The sequence below is a fragment of the Podarcis raffonei genome, chromosome 9 (assembly GCF_027172205.1).
Source record: "Podarcis raffonei isolate rPodRaf1 chromosome 9, rPodRaf1.pri, whole genome shotgun sequence".
Lineage (NCBI taxonomy): Eukaryota > Metazoa > Chordata > Lepidosauria > Squamata > Lacertidae > Podarcis > Podarcis raffonei.
The window spans coordinates 66,408,970-66,423,883 of record NC_070610.1 but is presented as its reverse complement, the minus strand read 5'-3'; the positions used below and the strand labels follow the sequence as shown (position 1 = coordinate 66,423,883).

The 14,914-nt window shown below is 46.2% G+C and overlaps 1 protein-coding gene and 1 long non-coding RNA gene across 4 annotated transcripts in view; one reads left to right on the top strand and one right to left on the bottom strand.

Moving 5' to 3' along the window:
- Positions 1-14,914, top strand: part of ARHGAP24 (Rho GTPase activating protein 24) — a 353,954-nt gene that overhangs the window by 144,320 nt on the left and 194,720 nt on the right. The gene's annotated exons all lie outside the window — the stretch shown is intronic.
- On the bottom strand, positions 2,042-14,914 carry LOC128421415 (uncharacterized). The gene is made up of 3 exons (XR_008332308.1): positions 14,816-14,914; positions 3,930-4,093; positions 2,042-2,155 (listed from the first exon to the last, which is right to left on the bottom strand). It is a non-coding gene; the product is annotated as an uncharacterized LOC128421415 (long non-coding RNA).

Genomic DNA, 14,914 nt, shown 5'->3' with positions numbered 1-14,914 from the left:
TTTTTATTTTTTCCTCACTCCTCTGAAATAAATATATAAATGCCACTTTGCACACTTTCCCCCAAATATTCTCCACCAGATGGCCACTATTTCCTTCCCAAAATGTGCTGGCATGATGTCTGGGAAACTGTGGCAGAATACAGAAAGGATAGCCAGGTTGCCATCGCAGTTGCAGCAAAGCGGCGACTGGAGAAATGCAGGGAAATTGTCCTCCCGGTTTCTCTACCCATAAACAGTGTAAGGAACATCAAGAGGCCATTTGTACAGAGCTCCATAGCTGTCAACTTACAGATTTGAAAATAAGGGACCAGCAGCCTCGAAAATAAGGGATCAGCAGCCAAAATAAGGGATTTTCCGGGCACAGGTATGTTCGACTGCTGAGCCCTTCTGAGCCAAAGCCAGAAAGCCCAGCCAGCAGCCAAACGAAACCTCATCAATAAAGGACAGCACCGGGACATGGAGCTGGGATAAGGGACTGTCCCGCCAAATAAGGGACGCTTGACAGCTATGCAGAGCTCTGCATAAAACTTGATAGAAGTTGGATGTACAGCACTCCTGGCTCTTGCAAACCTTCTGTACTGACTCAGCTGCTGCATTGGTTCTTCGATTCAGCCCAAAGAGCTCACCATGTAGCTCTTTCTCTATCTTAAGAGTAGCGTAGATGTTTGAATAAGGCTTGAGATCCACTTTGAGAGAATCTAATCTTCACACTTAAGAGCAATAATTTCCCTACCTTTCTTGATTAAAAAGAACTGCCTGTGGAATGCTGCCTTTGTTAGGCTTCCATCTCACAGAGGCTCCAATCCTTTTGCCCAGAATTAGAAATGCACTTTCAGTCGCTGCACCATCGCTCTCACACACTTCGTCATGTTTTGCAGTCTCAGGTTGGTGCATCAATCAGTATCAACCCATTTCTGTTTGTGCAAAACCCCTCGGGCTTCTAGGCCATCAATAAAACTGGGTTCTTTGTTTTGTGTAGCTACAGCAGCTGAGCTGATTTCAGGTACTATTGACAAATACAAAGTACTCACGCGGCTAGCCCGAATGCTCGGGTTTGGCCTAGCATGCATGTAGCATGGCTTCTTATACAGTTCTGAGTATCGGCAGCATTTTGTATGCAGGAACTGCTGACGCAGAAAACAACATGCATCACATAACGTCCCAAACCTCTGTCCAGATTTACTTCCTTTTTTCTTTTACTGCCAATTTGACAGGAAGGCAAATGGGCCAATCTTCCTAAATCTCTGCAAGCAGGCATAATTGCCCAACTACTCTTAGCTCGGGAAATGTAGATGAAAACATTTCAGAGTAAGTCTGTGTTTAAAGATTTGAAAACAGATAGCCAAATATTCAAAAATGCCACGGTCTGATTCAGGAATACCCTTTATTTTTTCAGCCATACACAGAATGTATCTCTTCTCTTTCCATCTTTCTGTGCTCTGTGAAGTTCAGAACACTTAACCATGATTTTCACAATGCAGTTCTGGATAATTGTTGCATATCACATGTGCAGTTGGCTATATTGTCAAACAAGTTTGTGCATCCAGTTGCCCTCTGCTTGCTGCTTGCTTGGGGACACTTACATCTGGCGCCACAAAAAATCACTGATTCATAGCACCCCTGCCTACTTTGGGAGCCACTGATGGAAGCACAAATCAAATTAATGCAAAGATGGGCATTCTCTCACTACCCCTGTGTATGGTATATTGTTTGCAAGCCCCCTATTGATCCCAATGGTGTAGTAACAAGAGAATGTTTCTACATGACCTATCCAGGCCAGCAATTTGTTGCTAACAGTAGCACTGGGAAGTAGCAGAAGATTATTGCTTCCCAGAATTTGGTACTCGAATCCGGATGAACATCTCGCAGTGTTTTCCTTCCGACAATAACATTGCCCATCTTCTTCCATTGGCTTTATGTTTCACCAGTAAAAAAACCTACAACAAATACTGTTCTATACAACAGATTTCCCTGCATCAGCCAGGACAGGATAAGATGATCTTTGAAGTCCCTTTCAATGTTATGATCAGTGGCTTTATTCTATGTATACAAAGACACCCAATTGATCCTTGCAACATCTAGCTTCATTTCTACCTTGCAAGCATCTTGAATGGTGGCAGTGTAGGTGTTCAGAGGTGGCTGGTGCCCATTGGAGCTAGAAGGGAAGAAGACAAGGAACTAACCATTAGGTGGAGCCAGAGCCAATGAGAGGCAGAGCCAGTTAATTCTACTTTTGCCACCACCCCTTGCTGAGTTCTATGACACTGAGATTAAGGAAGAGGAGGAAGCTGACAGCCAGGGATTGGTTAAAAGCAAGAAGGCAAGCAAGTGTGGGCAGACTGAGTTTGGTGAGGTACTGCCCCACACCTCCCCAAATGGACCAGCCTTCATTGTGTTTTGATTTTTCATGCTCTCTTTCCAAGAGTCTCCCCTTTTTGGCTTGCTGGGTCAATGTGATGCTGAATGCAATGGTGCCCATTTCTCTTAAACAACAACAACCCTTGAGTCAAGACAAATTTAAGTTAAGCTAGAGAAGGACTGGACTCTTCTCTTCTCAGTTGGTCCCTTACCTTTCCCGCCCCAACCTGGCCACAGGGATCCATGCAACGGTCACCTCCAGGCTTGACTACTGTAATTCGCTCTACGCAGGGCTGCCCTTGAAACTGTCCCACAAACACCAGCGGGTGCAGAATGCTGCAGCGAGGCTCCTTGCGGGGTCCCTGCTATAGGAGCATATTCACCCAGTGCTTTACCAGTTGCACTGGCTCCCGGTGGAGTATAGGGTCAGGTTCAATGTGCTGGTCTTGACCTTTAAAGCCCTTTGTGGCTTAGGGCCCTCGTATCTACAGGACCGCCTCTCCTGGCGTGCCCCGCAGAGGACCTTAAGGTCCATGAATAACCATAGTTTAGAGGTCCTGGGCCCTAAGGAAGTCACACTATCCTCCACCAGGGCCAGGGCCTTTTCAGAGATGGCTCCGACCTGGTGGAATGCTCTGTCCCGTGAGACTAGGGCCCTACAGCATTTAACCTCCTTCCGTCGGGCCTGTAAGACAGAGCTATTCCGCCTGGCCTTTAATATGAACTCAGCCTGATCTTTTATTTCCCTTCTCTTCCCTCCCCCTCCCCTTTTATGAAGATTACCCGCTCTGAGACCCCACAGCTAATTCTCCCCTGGCCCCCTTGCTGGCCCAAGTAGGACCAATTCAGCCAGCTGGCCCTGGGGATTATCTAATGCTTATTTCCCCTAAACTGATTTTTGAATTTTATTGTTATTCATGTTTTTATACTGTATTTTATGCTGCTTTTATAGTTAAGTGTTTTAAATTTGTTGTTAGCCGCCCTGAGCCCGGTTTTTGAACCGGGAAGGGCGGGGTATAAATAAAAATTATTATTATTATTATTATTATTATTATTATTATTAGCTCCTTCCACCCACCCCAGGCAACCACTTACTTTCCTAGTAGCTGTGACACCACAAGGGAAGGAGGAATTTCTCCCTCACCCTTCTGTTTGTTGTTGTTTCTGCTTCTTCTAAAGCAGCAACTCCTGGTGTGAGGAATCCTAAGGAAATCACCATTTCTCAGTGATCTCTGTGTCTGCCTTGCTGACATATTGCACCACTTGTGGGGGAGACCACCCTTGTTACACCACTTATGGAAGTGGGGAGGGGGGGCACATTCGGAAGTAATTTGTAATATGGCATGGGTCTCTCCAGCTCAAAATGAGAGAGGGAAACCCAAATCCTAGTTGCAGGGGTGGTCTTAGTTGTAAGTGCTCATGCCAGACTGAATCGTACCATTGCTTTATTTTACAAAAATGCAGAACTCAAACTGAGTATATTTTATTGCAGCGACAGAGCACCGGAACCTGTTTTTCTTAACCTGATAATTCCTCACTGTGCATAGAACAAAGGTTGAAGTTTCCCTTACCATTCCAAAGGCAACTGGGGACAATCTGGCATCTGTATGTTAAATCTGTAGGCAGCTTCAAAAACATTTTCCCCTCATTCTTGCTTCTTTGTTGGCAATGCATGTAAATTATTCTGAAAATGCGAGGGGGAGTAGGATTGTGGCGTGATATTTGAATTCTGTGTCTGGGGATACAAAAGAGAGAAATATGTTGATGGCCATTCTGTGCAATTAACTATGTATGTACAATTGTATTTACATTTTTAAATAGCCAGTTAGATTAAAAATTATGTTGAGGGCCACATTCCCTCAAGGATCATCGATTGGGGTCGCATGTCACAGTATACCTGAAGGAGCATCTCCACTCCCATCGTTCTGCCCAGACACTGAGGTCCAGCTCTGAGGGCCTTCTGTTGGTTCCCTCGCTGCGAGAAGCCAAGTTACAGGGAAACAGGCAGAGGGCCTTCTTGGTAGTGGCACCCACCCTGTGGAACGTCCTCCCTTCAGATGTGAAGGAAATAAGCAGCTACCTTCTCTTTAAAATATATCTGAAGGCAGCCCTGTTTAGGGAAGCTTTTAATGTTTAACAGACTACTGTATTTTGTTGGAAGCCGCCCAGAGTGGCTGGGGTAACCCAGCCAGATGGGTGGGGTATAAATAATAATAATAATAATAATAATTATTATTATTATTATTATTATTATTATTATTATTTTGATGGTGTATGGTGCTAGAAATGGTAATCGGTACAGAAAAGGCAAAATACTGTCCTGCTTCAGTTTTTACCCTGAATGAGAGCTCCCAATCTTATAAAGGCCTATTGTGAAAGTAAGCCACACTGTGTTTGATGGAATTACTCTCAAATAAGGTTATGATTTCTTAAAAAAACCTACACTAGACCAAACTCTTCTGAAAAGCAAGTGAAAGTAGTTACTTTCTGACTTTAGTGTGCTATACATGTTCACAAACACATGTTTCTTCTCAGATAGCTGTTAAAACTCCCCACACCTACTCTCTGTGGGAGTATATTGTATTTAATTATGTGGTATCAGAGTTTTTATGGGGCTAACCAGGCTGGGATAGCAGGCTTGTTGGTTTCTGAATGTCTGATGTAGATTTTCAATTTCATTGTTCTGTATGGGACAATGGAAATAAAGATTATCGTATCATATCCCAGAAGCACCACTGTTTCCTAGAAAACATGGCCCTGTTTCCTGACTGGTTGGGTAAAGGGGAGGAGGAGGGGCTGCCAAGAGAAGCCCACATTGCCAGGCATTATGATTGAGTGAGAGATTCACTCCCTGATATAATGCTAGAGGCCAGAAGCAATCATGACACAGAGTTGGAGGCTGCAGAGACTCCAGCTAAGGAGCTGGATCAGGTTCAGGACTCTGAACCTACTTCTGGACATCAGCAATCCACTCATTCTAAGGCTGGCAGACAGAAGTTGACACACCAACCTGCCATAGCTCTAGGAAACATAGAATCAAAGCCTGAGCCTTTGGAACCAAAAGCTTCTACAGTTGCTCTAGTGGTTCAAAGAGTGCATAGGAACATGCTGTTGACTTGGAGCTCTCCGTGGTCCTGACCGGCTTTGCTGCCCCAGCATGAGACCCAAACATCTTCTCTGTCTTTGAATGCTGTGCAGCTCCTGGTCTAATATGCCATCTGTGCTACATCAATGTGATGGTGTATTAGTGTTTCAGGTTTTACATATTTGTTACTTTTTTATTATCGTAACAAAATTCTGGATCAATTCGTTAAGTAGCAGCAGAATCAAAAGCTTGTTTTAAAACATAGGTAGGCAAACTAAGGCCCAGGGGCTGGATCTGGCCCAATCGCCTTCTAAATCTGGCCCACGGACAGTCTGGGAATCAGCATGTTCTTACATGAGTAGAATGTGTGCTTTTATTTAAAATGCATCTCTGGGTTGTTTGTGAGGCATAGGAATTCATTCTCTATTTTTTTTCAAAATATAGTCCAGCCCCCCACAAGGTTTGAGGGACAGTGGACCGGCCCCCTGCTAAAAAAGTTTGCTGACCCCTGTTTTAAAGGGAGTGTCTTCAGTTGCTATCAGTACACACACAAAGAGGAGGGCAACCTAATCTCTTGGGGCAGGGACCAACACATGCCCTTTTGCCTGTCACCACCAGTTTTGACCTAGAAGGCCATGACACAGACAAGGTGAATGCAGCAACTGGTGGGCCAATTCACATAAAAGCAAGGAGTACTTCAAGTAGAAACATGGGCAGCTGCCTTATACTGAGTCAGACCACTGGTCTATGCAGTTCAGTATTGTCTACACTGACTGCCAGTGACTGTTCGGGGCTTCAGTCAGAAGCCTTTCCCAGCCCTGCGGGGAAATGCTAGGGAAGACGATGATGATTAAATTTTTTGCCTGCCCTTCGCCGACAGGTCCTGGGTCAGGTTACGAAAAATTAAAATGGAAATTTTAAAAACAGTTAAACCAGAGTACAACCACAGGAATAGGGTGGGCTTTGCAAACACACGTCTCAGGTGTCAAAGGCCAGGATAAAGAGATGCATCTTCAGCATTTGACAGATGCTGTACAGTGGTACCTTAGTACTCGAATGGCTTGGCTCTTGAATGTCACAAACCCAAAATTCCAGTTTGCGAACGTTTTTCAGAAGCCGAACGTCTGACGTGGCTTCTGTTTGAGTGCAGGAAGCTCCTGCAGCCATTTGGAAGCCACACATACCCCCCGAACGGTTTCGGGAGTCGAACGGACTCCCGGAATGGATTAAGTTTGAGAACCAAGGTACCACTGTATAGTGAAGAAGCCAGATGCACCTCTCTGGGGAGGGAATTCCACAACTTCCACAGAGAAGAACATCTTCTGAGGGCCTGCTCTGCTGATCTTAACACTCAGGATGGTCTGCAGGGAAGGAGGTGGTCTTGCATGTGTTTGGGGCCTAAGTTGCTTAGGCTTTAAGCACTAATGTGAGCACCTTGAATCGGGCCTGGGAATGAACAGCAAGCCAATGTTTTAGGACGGGAGTTCTGTGCATTCTGAATGGAAACCCTGCTGCCTTTTGGACCAGCTGAGACCCTCTTCAAGGGAAGCCCCATGTAGAGCGCACTGCAGTAATCCAAGCTGGAAGTTAGCAGAACATGAAGTACTGTGGACAAGTAATATTTGTGCAAAAGGGGCTGCAGCTGGCGAACCAGCCATAGGCAATGGGATTGATTCTGGGACCTTCTGCAAGCAAAGAAGATGCTCTAGCACTGAGCCACAGCCCTTCCCCAAGTAGCTGCACCCTTAGCTATTTCAGGCTTGATAGGTCTTGCTGCGAGGAGTCACTTTCCTCCTAAAGAAGAGAACTCGCTTATCATCAGATCAGTATTCATTACTTTCCCTGGGCTACTTGGAAAGTTCCATAGCGAAGGAATAAAAATGGCACAGGCTCCCTCCCATGGCTTGTATCCAACCTCCACAGCCTGCTGCTAAATCACCTCCGCTGTAAAAACGAGCAATTCAAAGCATTGTGAGATCTATCAAAATGCTTTTTTCATTAGGCAGGATGGATAGAAGAGAGGGGGGAGGGGGGGTAGCACACTTTAAAAAACATTTGACACCACCCGGCTCCCGAGAGCTCTCGCGAGCGATTGCCAGGTGGGCTTTAGATAGTGTTTTTCTTCTTAATCTTTCTACTGCTCTGGCTCTTGTAGTCACAGACTGATATCAAATTGTGTTGTTCCCACTGGTGCGGTGTGTTTTCATTTCCTCATCCTAGCAACGTCTCTCTCCCAAGACGCCGCATTCACTTTTGAAATTTCAATTTCACTGGGAAGAATCGGCGAGCTTCTTGAGGCTCTAATCTGGGGGGCGGAGGCGGAGGGGAAAGGAAACCGGTGGGATGTTTTTGCTTGTGTATATTCTCTGAGTAATCTGTGAAATGGTGAACACCTGGGGCCTTTTCTAGTTGCAGCACAGTTGTAACGTGAAGCAGAAGCAGTTTGCTGTTGGTATCATGACAGCTCCTTGGTGGTTTAGTTAAAATGTTAAGCCAAGGAGCCTTAACAAATTAATGCAGGCTTCGTTTCACGAGGTGGAGATATCGTAATGTCCTCCGCATGGCAACCTATGACAGGTGAGGGTAAACTGGGGCCTTCCTAGATGTTGATGGACATCAACTCCTATCATCCCTGACCAGTGGCTGTGCTCTCTGGGCCTGATGGGGTCCAAAAACATCTGGAGGGCCACAGGTTCCTCACCCATGCTCTGTGACCACAATGAAGCCCCAGTCGGCATGGCCAATAGGGTGGAGGCAGTTGTGGCAACATCTGGAAGGCTTCAGTTTCCCCATCCCTACTTTGTAATTAACTCAGTCCAGTGAAGGTGATGAATATTTAGGTCCCGTTTGAACCAGCAGGATGTTAAAAAGCCCAGTTTGCAATTTAAGTTTTCAGTCCTATATATGCACATACTTTGGAGTTACCCCCACTGAAGTTATTGGGCTTTTCCCCCCATGAAGAGACATGCCTGAGATTTGACTGCAAGATCCATTCATATCATTTCAGGGAGACTTACAGTAAGTAAGCCTAACTTTGTCTGGGTTGCATCCAATGTGTTTAGGAACTGGATGCCAGGATAGTATCAGAGGAGAAGGTTATGTGATTGAGAAGACATATGTTTCTAAAATGATGGTTAATTGCAGGATATGCAAAATGCTGCAATCTGGCCTGCGGAGTATGGGTACGATGTGCTGAATTATTTTTGAGAGGCTTTCCAGACATCATTTCTCAAGACACAAACTCTCTTCATTTCTGCTGAGCTCAAAATGTGAGAAAGGGGGAAATGGGGCGGTTTTTGGCACAAAGGTTTTAATGAGTAATTACCATGTCAGATGTGATGGTCTGTTAGTTTTTAAACTAAAATCCTCCTCAGAGAGTTTCGACATATCCAAGCAAAGCAAGATGGTTTTCTTTCGGTGTATGATGGAGATCTTATTTCATAAAACCAACAGTCTCCCCTACTGTTCAGAAACAACCCACCTTTAACATAGCAGCATGTGATATATAGGTAAAGGTAAAGGACCCCTGGATGGTTAAGTCCAGTCAAAGGTGACTATGGGGTTGTGGCACTCATCTCGCTTTCAAGCCGAAGAAGCCAGCATTTGTCACAGACAGCTTTCCAGGTCATGTGGCCAGCATGACTAAACCGCTTCTGGCGCAACGGAACACCATGACAAGGGCCAGAGTGCACAGAAATGCCATTTACCTTCCCGACGCAGCGGTACCTATTTATCTGCTTGCACTAGTGTGCTTTCAAACTGCTAGGTTGGCAGGAGCTGGGACAGAGCAATGGGAGCTCACTCTGTCATGGGAATTCGAGCCACCGACCTTCTGATCAGCAAGCTCAAGAGGCTCAGTGGTTTAGACTACAGCACCACCTGCATTTAATGTGATACATATGCATTCACATTATATTGAGTGGCATCTAAGTCTTACTCAGAGCAGACCTATTGAAATCAATGCATTTCAGTTAGCCATGACTGCTGCAAAGCTCGTGTAGGAGCTCTGCCCCACCAAGAAAGCCACTTCTGATCACTGCACATTAATGTATCTTGGGCGTTCCCTTTGGTCATCCTAATACAGCAGTTTGACTTCACCCCCGGAGACGCAATTCATTGTCTCTTGAGACAGATGGATGCCAGCGACCCAACAGTATCATTATACAAATATGTGGGTCCCTGCTGCTCCACCCTTTCAAGGAACTATCAAGGGGTGCCTGTGCATTTTGGGCACATCATAGATGCGTATCCTCACGTCGCCAACTTTTGCAGGTCAACAAAGGCTGAGGCTTTAACTCCTTCCATGCGCATCGTGCTCAGAGAACCTGGTGGATTTAATTGCTTCTGCCACAAAGATGAATGCCTCCCACACCACTCCCTGACAGTCAGCAGTGCCTCTTCATTAGTTGTCAGGAGCAGGAAACCTCAAGGGCATTGATGTTACTTCAGTTGAACTAATTTTGCCTGTGATGTCTCACACGGTGAGCAGGGAGGTTCTTATTGCGTGGCCATAGGACATTTTGTTGTATTACGGTCTCCATTTCCCATGATCAGAAATGGCCATAATTATGCCACCAGGTCCTTCTGTCATGAGCTATCATTCTTTTTGCTGTTCTTCCTCCAGAAGTTCAAGGAAATCTGTGACTTCCAGACTGATGGCTCTATTTCTAAACCATGTCACTTTCATATGTGTCCATTCACAATTCTGTTACTTCCTTCTTCTGCATTAACTTGGGAAATAGATATGCATGAATCATAGAATCATAGAATTATAGAGTTTGGAAGGGAACCCAAGGGTCATCCAGTCCAACCTTCTGCAATCCAGGAATCTCAACTAAAGCATCCATTACATATGACCATCGAACCTCTGCTTGGCTGGAGATCTGTACTGCAAAGTTTGGAGAAGTGAGAATTTCAAAGGATAGCTGTGTTTCAGTTGGCATATTGTTTCTGAAAGTGTGAATTAGGTAGGTTCATTTTTAAAGTGTGCAGAAAAACGAATAGATTCGTGAAAATATCATCAAAAATGCATTATGTTCTGGAAAATGCTTCCAAGAATGTGTGCATTACTCAAAAAGTGCATACAAAAAATGTGTTTATTGGGAGAAATTCGTAGTAAAATGCAGGAAAATTTTCATGTGGTTTATTATTATTATTATTATTATTATTATTATTATTATTATTATTCAATTTGCTGCTGAAATGTGGAGACCCAAATTTAAGACTGAAAAAAAGGAGAGACAATTTAAATCAGGCATCCCCAACTTTTGGCCCTCCAGATGTTTTGGAATACAATTCCCATCATCCCTGACCACTGGTCCTGTTAGCTAGGGATCATGGGAGTTGTAGGTCAAAACATCTGGAGGGCCGCTGGTTGGGGATGCCTAATTTAAATCCACAGATTTGTCAATCCCTATCTCCTAGTGAAATAAATGGAAACTTTTTTTTTGCTATAGGATGGGTTTGGAGAGGAAACTGTTGTTGTCATTGTCATTGTCATCGTCATCGTCATTGTCATCATCAATTCTTTTTATTATATTATGGATTAGGCAGCTGGTGCTAGCAGGAGTACTGCTAACAGTCATACCTCTTGGTCATTCATTGATATGCAAGCACACTGTTTTCTTTCCTCTGTCTTTCCCTTTTTTAAACAACAAGGAATGGATCTGTGATGCTGTGCCTGGGCTCTCTTCACTGCATGGAGCCACTAATATCCAGCTACCTGCTGAGCAAAGGCACGCAGATCAGCTGGTTTTCCCTGTATGTTGCCTACAGTCTTGAAGTCCTAAACTGGGATATTTCAGCTGCCATTAACCTTCCCTGCAATCTGCTCAGCCCACCCCATACACATGGCTCATCTGATCAGAGATTACAAAGGGGGCCAAAGAGAAGACATGAAACCTGGAGAAATGCCAGTGAACTAGATGGGGAGCTGCATCCAGCCCAACATTTGGAGGTTCCTCACCAATGGTACAGCCGGAATCCAACAAACCTGCCTTCAGAAAACACTAAAGACCAAACCTCAGCTATGGACGACAAGGAATGGTCTTTTCTTCACCAGTCAGATTCTGGATGCCTATCTCTTTCCTAGGATTAAGGTTTAGTCTTCACATTATCTCACGTAGGTGAGATCTAAGGGTGAGCTAAGCATTGCCTCACAAGCAGGCTGTGAGAAAGACCTCATGTCCTTAGGATTCCTTGAGAACTGCAATGGCTAAAAATGCTTCTTGCAGAGTATGCAAGCTTATTTACAAGAACACAGCATATACTTGTGGTGGCAGTGCTGACAGGCAAACATTGCGTAGCCTTGAGGTTGCATAGACCAGGGGTCGGCAAATTCTTTTGGCCACGGGCTGTCCCTCAGACCTCGTGGCAGGCCGGAGAAGCAGCACTGAGGGGGAGGGGCTGGAAGTAGAGGCAAGGGGGGCAAGTAGTCCTGCTCCCCAGGACCCAGCCCCAGCCGCTGTGTTTACCTTCCCAGGGGCTGCCACCACCACCGCTGCTGCTTCTCGTGGGTAGGCAGAGCGAGCTCATCCGCTCCACTCTCTGGCTCACAGGAGCACTAGGGTGGCAATGGAGGGTAGATGAGCTGCATGAAAGGGCTGGCTCTGGAGAGGGGCTGCTTAAAATGGCACTTAGCCAGCTCAGCCCAGCCCCCTTCCTCCTCTAGGCAGGGTGGGGAGAAGCCAGGAGGAGGGAGGGAGGAGGCGCCACCACAGTGTGGGGGGGGGGATGGCACAGGGGAAAAAATGGTGCAGCCCAGCCTGAAGGAACAGAATCCCCACACGGGATCCACGGACTGTCCGCTGGTCAGATCCTGATGCGGCCCGCAGGCCTTAGTTTGCCGACCCATAGCATAGACAGTTAGGAACATAGTGTTAGAATTCCTGCTCCATGATTGCAGTCATGGGATTTCTGTTTATCCCATGACGGTGTATGTTTTGACTCCACAGAGTGGGAAGTGATGGAGACAGGATGTTTGTGTTACTGTGTACCGTGAAGTGGAACTATTGTCCTTTGTTCTTTCTCTTTGCTGTCTGATGCTAGAGAGAGATAGAGCCATGTTGGAGTGCTCCGTGTGTGTTTATATGTAAATAAAGTAGATTAGCCAAAATGCTGAGTTGCTGAGGTCTGTTACGCGTATGCTGTAAAGACTCTGCTGATCCCTAAGTGTGCTGGTGTCGGTTGGCATCGATCACTGTGATGTTCAGGCAGAAGAAAGCTTTTGAAGCTCCCGAATGAAAGACCAGGAGGGAGAGAACATGCCTGCTGAGCATGTGCCTCTGCCAGGGTCCTACTCGAGTGTAGGATGAGCTCCTGACACATAGGAGGTGCCTTATACCAAGCCAGATGGCTGGTTCATCTAGCTAGTATTGCCAACACTAATTGGCAGAGTCTTTCCCAGCCATACATAGAAACCCCAGGGATTGAAGCAAGAATCGTCTGCAAGTGAAACATGTACTCTACCACTGAACGATGTATGTTCCTTCCTCTTGAAATGCTGCTTGGTCCACAGGTAATGGTTGACATTCAAGTGACCTTTGCATGGGCCCAATGATGCCACAAGTAGATCTGCCCAAACAGGGCATGCTTAGCTTTCAGTGGCACGTGTCAGACCTTGTCACCTGAAAAAAAGATGTGGTAAAGCTATCTTGCAGACTCTTCTTACGTTTTTTAAAAGTTTATATCTATATAATATATATGCATTAAAAAGGGATGGATACACACACACATTGTTGCTGGCATCCATCTGACTTGGGCTGAAGTCAAACTGTTGGGAGGTTGCAGCACCTGCTGTGGCTGTAGAGACTGACACAGGAGAGACATGTTTTGTTGCAGCTGGGGCAGATGATGGCTTCTGGTTCTGCTGCTGCTGATGCACCATGGTGTTTCTTCTCTCTGTGCTCCTGCTAGTGGTCACTCCTCCTCTGGTCACTCCTGTGGATACACGACCTGTCTACATCCAGGCACTGCGGTCATCTGCAAGGGATTCCCACATGGCAGGGTTAATGTTGCCAATCTTCATGTTGCATCTCGTGATGGCCTGGGACTCAGAGCCAGAGGAGTCTCAGTCCGCACTGGATCCTTTGCCTCAGGCGGCTGCTGAACCTAGTCTGGGGCCTGATTCTGAAGAGCCCCAGTCTGCACAGGTTCCCCTGCAACAAGCACCAGCTGGGCCGAGTCAGGGGCCTGAGCCTGCCCTGGCTCCAGATGCGGGGATTACCTCATTGCCTTCAGATGGCCATCACTTACAGCTGCTCCACTACCAGTTGGGTCAGAGGAGGCTGAGGCGGCCTCTGGGTCTAGTAACCCACCGATGTCTCCTGAGTTGCAGAGACTGAGGTCTGAGAGAAGGAGAGACCTGAGTACTCGCAGAAGGAGTGCTCGCCTTCGGGCAAGACAGGGAGGTGAGTCACCGGGGGATCAGGACTGGCTGTTACCCCGAAAGAGATAAAAGGCTGCTGGACCCCACCCCAGGTTGCAGGAGCAACATTGCTGTTTGCCAGAACTTGCCTGTGATCCTGTGCCTGATCTTGCCTGGTTTCCTGCCTTGTGTCCTGCCGGACTGACTCCTCGTGGAACCCTTGGATTCGGGACCAGACCTAGACCATGTTGCTTGGGTTACCCCCGGGCCTAGCACACATCTGCAGACATCTTTGTAACACAGAGTTGGTCTGCCAATGGGCCCAGTGCCTGAAGCCAGCTCCCCTTGAACAGGTTCTTGGGAATCATGCCATCTTCCATTCTGTGTACATGACCAAGCCAGTGCATACCCAGTTAATCCAGGCAACCTTTTCTTCTGTTGAAAGCTTTTAGAGATCAATTTATCAGTTAAGCATTGCAGTCCCAACTGATTCAGGAATTTCATCTGTAAGGGATGTGAAAGGAGGAATGGAGAGTGGTGTTATTTAAGACTGATCTTGTGTGCAGCAAGACTGGTTACCATCCTCTCTTATTGCCATGTCGTTGTCCTGATTAATCTGGAAAGTTGTTAGGAACACATAAATTCAGAACTCAGCACACGCACTTAGGCCACAGTCCAACGTGTTCTTTAGTGCGCTCTGGGGCCCACGGCAATCAACTCTGCATTGCCTTGTAGTCTCTGTCTAGTCTTAACAATTCAGTAGTACCTGCCGCCTTTGAAAACGAAAATGTGAGGGCAACTTTTTAAACCAAAAGCATAGAATGGGAGACATTTGCTGGAAGCATTTAAAGGTAATTGGAGCCCTACCAACCGCAGAGGGCCTGCGAAACTGGCGACTCTTCCTTTAAAAGGAACGATTTACTCCCTGGGAATAGGGAAGGAGCTATTGATTTTAGGCAGATGTCTGCTGCTCCCATGATCTGTAATTGTAAGTGCTACATACTTACTGAAGCAGCTTTCTCGCTGGCCCATACTCCATTTGTGGCCAAGGGGAGAGTCTGCTCTTGAAAACCTTCTCTCTGGTGGTAATTATGAAAAATGCCACA